Source organism: Cupressus sempervirens, chromosome 10 (genome assembly GCF_028749045.1).
Source record: "Cupressus sempervirens isolate cs-2001-9-10 chromosome 10, ASM2874904v1, whole genome shotgun sequence".
In the NCBI taxonomy this organism is placed as follows: Eukaryota; Viridiplantae; Streptophyta; class Pinopsida; order Cupressales; family Cupressaceae; genus Cupressus; species Cupressus sempervirens.
In genome coordinates this window covers 425,952,225-425,961,973 of record NC_143127.1, presented here as the reverse complement: position 1 = coordinate 425,961,973, position 9,749 = coordinate 425,952,225, and positions in this window count along the sequence as shown.

Below are 9,749 nucleotides of genomic sequence, written 5' to 3'. Positions count from 1 at the left end.
ATTTTGATGACTCGACAAGTTTTCATCATTTAGAAAAGGATATTTGCAAATCAGTTATAGAAATGATGAAACCAAATCAGATATTCAGTTAAGGAGAGAGGATAGAAAGAGGTTTTTCATCTTCTTGGGAAAGATTTTTGAAGGGACACATGTCAGTTGGAGATTCAATCCGGAAATTCTTTCCTCTATATCAATCCCTTTCTTTCTCTTTGGAGAGGTTCCAGTCTCTTGGAAAAAATGGGCATACTACTGTGATACCATATTTTTGGTTCCAATTTTGATGGATTCCAAATACCGAGACACCATTCTTTAGCATAATTCTTTCATGTGAACAGTAGTAGTGTAGATAATATAGCAAGTTTTGATGTGTTAGGTGTTTTCATGTTTTAATTTTGTGCATTGAATGTATAGTTTCAAGGAAATCAATACATATAAGCAATAATTTTACTAGTTTCATTTTGGTTCTTGTCTCCTATCTCAGCAATCTATAAGTCTTATGTGGTCTTGGAACAAAGATCTAAGATCCATTTGCATCCCCTTCAAGTTGTATGTTTGATGTATTTTGCTGTTGGACCAAAGGGCCAAGTAAATGCTTGATATGTTTAACAAGGTCACTGGTTACTTGAGAAGGATATTTTGTGAGAATGAGATTTGAATGAACACTAATGTCTAAATCACAGGGTGATTAGACAAATCTGATGTTTGGGAATACAAAATATGTCCTGATGTCACAGATGTATGTTTTGAATTCATAGAATTTCCCAATGGATTAGGCACTGATCAGTTATAGGATCACTTGTTATACTACTGCATATTTGAGGTTGTGTTGAATCAACATCATTAATCAAACGTTTCCCCCTTTCATGTTGAAAGTTATTCAAAGCTTAATCCTCACTTAGCTTACCAGTTTCACGAGTCAGGTCATTAGCTATTTCATGTTTATGAAGTACTAGTTAAGTATAGAAGATTTAGGGGTTTTCATCTGCTATTCTGGATTTTGATTCATATGCTCATTGCACTTGTCACATAATTGGATCCTAAGAGGTTCACCTGCCTAGGTTTTGCAGAGCCTGAAGTGTAGGAGTGTAGCCTTATAGTTGGCCCAAGTTCTTGGTGAATTGTGTCCATTATTGGAGATAGCTGCCCATAGACACATTCTTGTCTTGCATACTTGGTTGTTCAAATTCTGTTAAACTGAAAGCCAACACACCATTCAACAACATCATGTGCATCATTTACACGAACTCCCTAATAATTCATTTAATACTTTCACAAATCACTTTTGATGCAAACTCCAACACCATCATGTTCATCTTTTCCATGGCCACTCTCGAAGAAATTCCATATGTGTTTTATATTCTCATTACGATGATATCTACATAATGCATAAAATGGTCTAGATGATTTGAACTGTACCGCACATCCATCGGACCAAACATAATGTTTATCAAGATTTATGTTTCTTTCTTTCAAATAAGAAAAGAAGATATTGAAGCAATGTTTGACATAGTGAATGTCATGTTCTTTATCACCACTTATATAAAAATGATATTCCTTTTTAATTACTTGTGCTTGAACTTTACTCTAAACACCATCCAAATCTAAGTATGCATGTCTATAACAAACATGTACCATAATAGTGACTTGCTTAGAAAAGTAATAATCTGATTGAATTGCTTTCTGATGAACAAAGGAATAGTTCTCTACAAAATCAACAACTGATACAATTGCTCCAAGTGGGAAATTATCTCTCAAAGTTTGAAATTATTGTGCTTGCCACTTTGCAAAAAATGTGTGATGAATATAAGGTTGAGTCAAATTCTTAAATCTGTCCATAAATGTTAGAATAGGTAACTCCTCTTCAACATATTCTAATGTTTTTGTCTCTATCCCCAACTTTGTTTCATTCTTGACATACTTGTAACTTTTGCAATTCAATTTTTTTGTTGCATCAATATTTTTAATTTTGAAAGGAAATAGAGCCAATTCACCACATGTTTCACATAATCCTTTGATGCAATTTATTTGACTAGCTAGATCATCTATTTTGTCACATAGAATGGATGATATAAACTCAATTCTCCTACTAGGAGGAGCAGCATGAAAACCATATGTGTCTTCTACAAACTTTTGAAATACCTAATAGTGGAGATCAAACTCAATATGATGATGACAACAACATGTTTCAAACACTTTATTTGACCTAACAAAGTATGGCTTCAATTTTTCAAACAACGTTTGCCCAACTATTATATTAGGACGATCACTACAAAATGACACATTTAACTCATGTTGTGTTGTGTTCAACCAATGTTTTATATGATGTTCATATTGACCAGATGTAATCCTATGCCTGATAACATCTCTACTATTTGATGAAGGATGAGTGTTATCAATCCAAAATCATATGACTAAATTTTTTAATGAATCTTCAATCCTATCAGAATGAGGTGCTCTACACATGATTTCTCAATTGCCCTCTATAGTATTGTCATCCACAATTAATCTTCTCGTAACATATTTTCTCATTGTTTTCCTACTAAAACCCATTTAAGATGAAATTGAAGATATTTGTCTATTTTGGGTCATATTCTTATTTACAATAGACATCAACATCACTTTTCTTGCCATGAACTTATCTTTAGTTTAAGAGTATTTTCCTATGTTGCTCAAACCTTGTTTAAAATTTTTAATTAGATCAGTTTGCATGCTAGAAAATCTTCTCTTCTTTGATGTTGTGTCTACACCTAAAAATTTCAATGCCTCTTGCAACATCTTTTATGTAAGCAAAAGTGAAAGCAACTGAGCTTGTTCAAGTGTTTCAGTGTTATCAAATTGAGTCATTATTTCTCTTATCTTCTTATTCATTGACCTTTTCTTAGACAAACTTAATGGTTGAATAGTAGCTGCAACTCTTCTCGATTTATCCATGTTTATTTTAAGTAATGATCTTATTTTTTTGGAGAAATAACATTCATTACAGATTGGGAAATATTTAGGAGTTCATCCATACCAATTCCTACACCTGATCTCAACCCTTCTCTAATTTCTGTCACTAGAATTTCTATAGGGAGCGATCTTGAGCCTTCTCCAACATTCATTATTTGAGATTTTGTAGAGAAAGATTATGACCCTTCTCCAACTTTTGTTATTCAAACCTCTATAGGGAGTGATCTTGAACCTTCTTCAACATTCATTGTTTGAGATTCTATAAGGAGTGTTCCTGACCTCTCTTCCATATCCACTTCTTCTACTTTTGTCGAGCCTTCTTCAACACTTCCTTCACCTTGTTGATTGGCTGCAACAAATTTATAAATAAATCAAATTAGATAAAAAATAAGATTGAAACATAATTAAATTCAACATCAATAAAAAAAACTAATATATATAATTACATACCTTGTTTAATTGGATGATAATGTGCCACATTCTTTTGAAGATTTCTTTGTTTTTCTTCATCAGATCTCTTCCTTGCATATTTGTTTTGCCTTCCTTTCTTGTTTCCCATTATAAAATCATTAAAAAATAAGTTTACTCACCTCAAGATAAATTTCGTGCAATAACTATATAAAAATGTTATTGTATGAATTCACAGTATGACTTCACTATTTTTAAGTTGACCTATCTGAAGCCAATGTTAACATTTTTTTTTTTTTACATGTTCGCGTGAACATATCTAGTTTTTTTTACATGTTGCTCTTCTGACATCCATAATGGCAGATAAATGATCTCCTACTATAAAATAAAAATGCCAAAAATGTGCTACTCGGAGCAAGCTTTCCAATGACTATAAATGTAATACATATTTTAATCATTAAGACTTTCAAATAGGAGTTTACCTCAGCATAGGTTCATTACTGATTGAACATCAACTAACTTCGACACTTCGGGAAAATTAGTAAATTAGGTCAAAAAAGTTTTGAAAAATATCTAGGAAATAGCTTATTGAGATAGCTTTCTATTAAAAAATAAATAAATAGATTTATGATAAATTGACTTCAAGTTATCTGTGTCAAAATGAACGTATGTCTTAATTACAATTGGTGTCACTTCAAAACTTCACAAACTATACAATATTCAACCAAATTGAATCAAACCAAATGTATCTTCTGGATATTGATGTTAAAAATCCAACACCGAAAGAATTAGCTCATTATCTTTTCTAGAAAAAAAGTTATGTGTGTCAAGCAAATTGTCACTCTTTAAAAATATTAAATTTTATTATGTACCACTATTCAAAGGAGAAGAAAAAATTGAGATAAGTAATTTTTTTTTATAGATTAAAAGATATGGTTACAAAGTAGGAATAGAGTACTCAAAATCACTAGTTTATGTCATCTCGAAATTATTTATAGTTTAAGAGATATAGTCACTCGAACATGAGGTTTGCTTCAAAAATATTGATTTCAGTGTCAAAATTGGTCAAAAAGTGGAACCCATTATTGTGGGATCACCCGTTTGTATTATTAAAGCTTTTACATGAGATATATCATTAATTTTGTTGATCATTAAACTATGTATAAAAGTGATGTGTTATTTCTAACTATTACCCTACTCTAAAGCATAATATTCATTTTATAATCATTTTGAGTGCAATCATTACCTCAATAACATTTAGTAGTCCTTCATTGTACACTATTCATGCTAAGTATAATTAACATTAATCAATGGTTTATTTATAACTATAACTGATAAAATTATAAAACTACTTAAGGAACATTATAATCTTTATATTGCTCTATTATGCTAAGGGGCATGTGTAATGAGAACAAGGTGCCTTCCTAAATGTAACTCTAATTGTAACTATAACTCTAACTCTAACTCTGGTCCTACTTTTTCCCCTAACCCTAATCCTAACCATAAATCTAATGTTTTTTCTATCCCTAACTCAAACTAGAACCCTAATTGTAACTTAGAGTTTAACCCTAACTCATATTCTAACCCTAACCCTAACCCTAACCCTGACCCTTTCTCTACCCCTCTCTCTAACTTTAACCCTAACCCTACCCCTATCCCTGCCACTAACTATACCTCTAACCATGGTCCTACTTTTCCCCTAACCCTAACTCATATTCTAACCATAAATCTAAAACTAACCCTAATCCTGACCTTAACCCTAACCCTAACACTTTATGTACCCTTATCTTTAACCCTAACTATAATCCTAACTCTAACCCCAATCCTTACCCTAACCCTAACTCTAATCCTAACACTAACCCTAATCCTAACCCTACCCCTACCTCTAACTCTAACCCTAAATCTAACTCTAACTCTAAATATAACTATAATAATTATAATATAACCCTAACCCTAACCCTAACTTTAATGCTGACTAAAACCCAAACTCTTACCTTAACCCTAACTCAAACAAGTACCTTAACCTTAACCCTAATAATGTAACTCTATAAATAACCTTAACTCAATATATAAACCTACCCACCCTAAATCTAACCCTTTCTCTACCCCTTTATCTAACTCCAATCGTAATCATAACTGTAACCCTACCCTACCCCTAACTCTAATCATTAATCTAACTCTACCATAATTGTACTTTAATATTAATCCTAGCCCTAACTCTAAATCTAACCTTAAACCTAACTCAAAACTCTAATTTTAACCCTAACTATAACATTAAATCTATTTGTAACTCTAACAATAAGCCTAACCATAATTCTAACCCTGTAGTGCCTGCCCTCGTTCACATCTTTCTGGACATATTGTTGCTATTATTATCAAACTATGTTAGACTAGCTTTATGTTGATGGATTAGTAGTATTATTTTGAGACTATCAGACATTATGTTATGGATTTAGTTGATATATGATGATATCATTTAGACTTTACATTTCATGTATGCATGATGATCATTACATTGCTTTTAGTTATTAATGATGATTAGTTAGATGGTTTATTATCTCATGTGCTTTATTATGGATACTTACCCCATACTTGCATGTGTATGGTGTGCGTGTTTGTTCATATTGTATGGTGTTTTTGATATGGTTAAGGAAGGGAGTCGTAGTCAGCTGCTAGTCGGGATCTACACGATGGACCACTTCCTGCCATTACCTGTTTAGCTTAGCATTATATATATATTGTATGTACATGCATGGTTTTTTTGTAGGTTGCAGGTACCGGGTATCAACTTCCCTGAATTGCTAGGATGAGCGTACCCTATTACACTATCTCAATGATAAGAGAAGGGAGATAAATTCTCAAATCCAAATCCCAAACCCTTAAACCATTTGTCCTAGTGAGGTAGGACAAGTATCTGGATATTTTACCCACCGAATGTGTTAGATGACATATTTCGTGATTTTTAACCCTTTAGATTGATTTTGTGTGAATTGTTCTATGATGGGTTTTCATATTTTATCTTGGAGGTCTATGGTGAATTTTCTATTAATTAAGTCTTAATAAATAAATTTAATTAATAAATTAAGTATTTAGAAAAAATTAATATAAAATATCATGATCTTTGATATTTTGACTATAATTAATTAAATGAGAATTAATTGAGGAAAAAGAATTAAAAAAAAGAAAAATTAAAATTAAAATTAATAATAATAATAAAGTAATAAATAAATAATAATACTAAAAGTTATAGAAATTAAAAATAAAAGTTATAAAAATTTAAATAGAAGTTATATAAAAATTAAATAAGAGTTATAAGCTTGCCTAGGAGTTAACGCACCTTTTCATTTCTCATATGTCAACAACACGGAGGTTAATGCATCAATTAAGCACATGGTGTCTACAACCTTATGACTCATCTAGAAGGTTGGAAAAGACACATGCTTAGTTGGTGACACCTTCTAGTTGTTTCTAGAGACATTCTAGGTGCTTGTTGAGAGCTATTTATATTCAGGCATTCCTAGAAGCTTAGACATAGCGTTTGGAGAGCATTTGGAGCGTTGGAGGACTCGGGAACTCTGAAGAAGGGAGGAGCTTGCTCTGCAAATTTTCTGAGCAAGAGCGAATTAGCATCAGAATCTGGGTAGATTCTTGTGATTTTACTTATGCTATTCCCGCATCTTGCACCTCCTATCTTCTTCGTGTCTTCCATATGTTTTCTGAGAATTTTCCTATTTTTATTGTATGCATTCTCAATATGGGTAGTTAAAATTTATTTGATAAATTTTATATGCATAGATCTGAAGAGAACATGGGGCTAGGGTTTAAATTCATATCCAAACCCGTTAGATGAATTATTGGATAAATTTAGAGATCAAATAGTTTATAGGAAAATTTTGAAAATTGGAACCTTTAAATAATTGTGTATATGTTCATGTAAAATATACATGTTTATATTTTCCACACACACACACACACACACACACACACACACATATATGCTGTGATACTGGATAAAACTCTGCGTATATATATACATACATATGTGTATATATATATATATATACACATATATATATATATATATATACATATATATATATATATATACATATATATATATATATACATATACATATACATATATATATATATATATATATATATATACATCTACATATATATATATATATATACATATACATATACATATACATATACATATATATATATATATATATATATATATATATATATATATACATATACATATACATATACATATACATATACATATACATATACATATACATATATATATATATATTTAATTAAAAGTCGAATGATATCACACCATGATTGATTGAATACGTTTTAAAAATGTTATTCAAAGAAAAACATTTTTAAAAATCGAAACCGCATATATAAAACGGTGAATGAAATTGTTTATGTGATTTAAAAAATATATATGTAAATTTAAAAGTGGGGGGGGAAGAGATCGCAGGCCCTGCGTACTGCCAGCGGTACACATTTATATATGTTGGTTTAAGTTTTTATATAACAGTTGTTTCATGTTATATATGAAATCGAATTTTCATTATTAATAAATTTAAATATGTAATTCGATTTTATAAAATGTAATAATAATAATTATTTATATATTTATATATGTATGTATATATATTTATATAAATAAATAAATAAATATATATATGTATATATGTAAGTATGTAAATATGTTATTAATAAATTTAAATTATTATATAATTGATAAATGATTTATATCAAAGGTTCATTTATATAATGGTGTACTCTTTTATAATATTCAACTATTAAGATTTAATTAATTGTTTTAAATTATAATATATATATATATATATATATATATATATATATATATATATATATACAGAATTTAATTGGTAGTTTGATGGGGAATGTTTTCAACAAAATATTATTAGATCAATTAGAAAATTGAGTCTAATGGTTTTTAGGGAGAAACTTTTATCTATCAAACAAATACATGGGTTAGGTAAAATGTGAAATTTCTCCACTTGATATCTAGATTGGAAAACGTAAACTAAAACTTCCACATTTAAATTCAAGTATGTAAATTTAGCAAAACCAAAACATGTGTTCGCATTGTGTATTGTTTATGCTATTTGTTTTGAGTTTTGGGTTGACTAGTGTTGGCCAGTTATAGGATGTCTACCAGAGGCTTGGGGGTTATGATTGTGATGTCATGATGATGTTTTAATCTCGATCTTTATAAACCCAACCATGGTTATGTGATGGAATGCTCTATGTAATGTTTGTAATTACTTATTGTTATAGTTGAGATTCTTATTTATGAGACACTTGACCCAATCATTTTTGAGTCATCGATCAGTTATCCTTGGTTTATTTTCTAGTCACCATGATGGGACTGAAATATGATTTATGATGTCATGTTGTGACATGTTTGACTCAACCATTTTGGAGTTTTCGATCAGTATGATTTGAGATATATTTTGGTTATTGAGAATCAATGGATACTATTGATTATCAGTGATACTTCAGTTGCCAATAGAGAGCTATTGTGGTCATGATTGTCTATGAATGCTTGCTCATGGAGATTTGATGCTTTTATGCATATTTGATGTTCTTATTATGGATTATCTTTTATGATTTGGAGATTTATGATTCCATGAGCTTAGGGTAGGTTATCTTCTTGTAGTGTCGGGAACTGGCTTGCAATGGGGGCTGGGGCCCTAAGAGGTTGCCAGGGTAACTCATTGTAAGTTGGTTAATAAGTGAAAACATTCACACCTAATACTAACTGAATGAACCTAAAAAGATAATTGTTTTGTTCTTGGCCATGCCTCGAGTGCTTGTACAGACTAGGATGGGAGTAGAGAGAATGCATGGTTGCGACCATGCATTCCATAGTATGCCTTGTCAGTATGAGAGGATACTAGTGGCCACATAAGGATCAGTATGGACCCGTGGAGTTTAGCTAACTGCCAGGGTAACTTGTACATGATATATGCGATGACACTTTCTCGCTTGCATAGTAGGTTCCTACATGTCTTTGTGTGCCTTTGGGGATTAGATGTCAATTTTGTGTGTCTAGAACCTTTGAGTTAGTATACTTTTAGGATTCCTGGACTTATAGAGATTTATGCTATGTGTTTTGGATAGCCTGTTTGGGACTTGAGATTATCTCCTCAGCATGGTGGGAGTGGACCACTTAGGTACCACGCAGTCGGGTGGTAGTATTTTTCCACTCTTATCATTTGAGATTCATTGAGACATTGTGGCTAATGTGTCCTTCATGATGGTGGATATGTATCCTTTCATTGATGATTAGCATATGTTAGATGATGTTATCTTATGCTTATATTTGCATGTTAGAT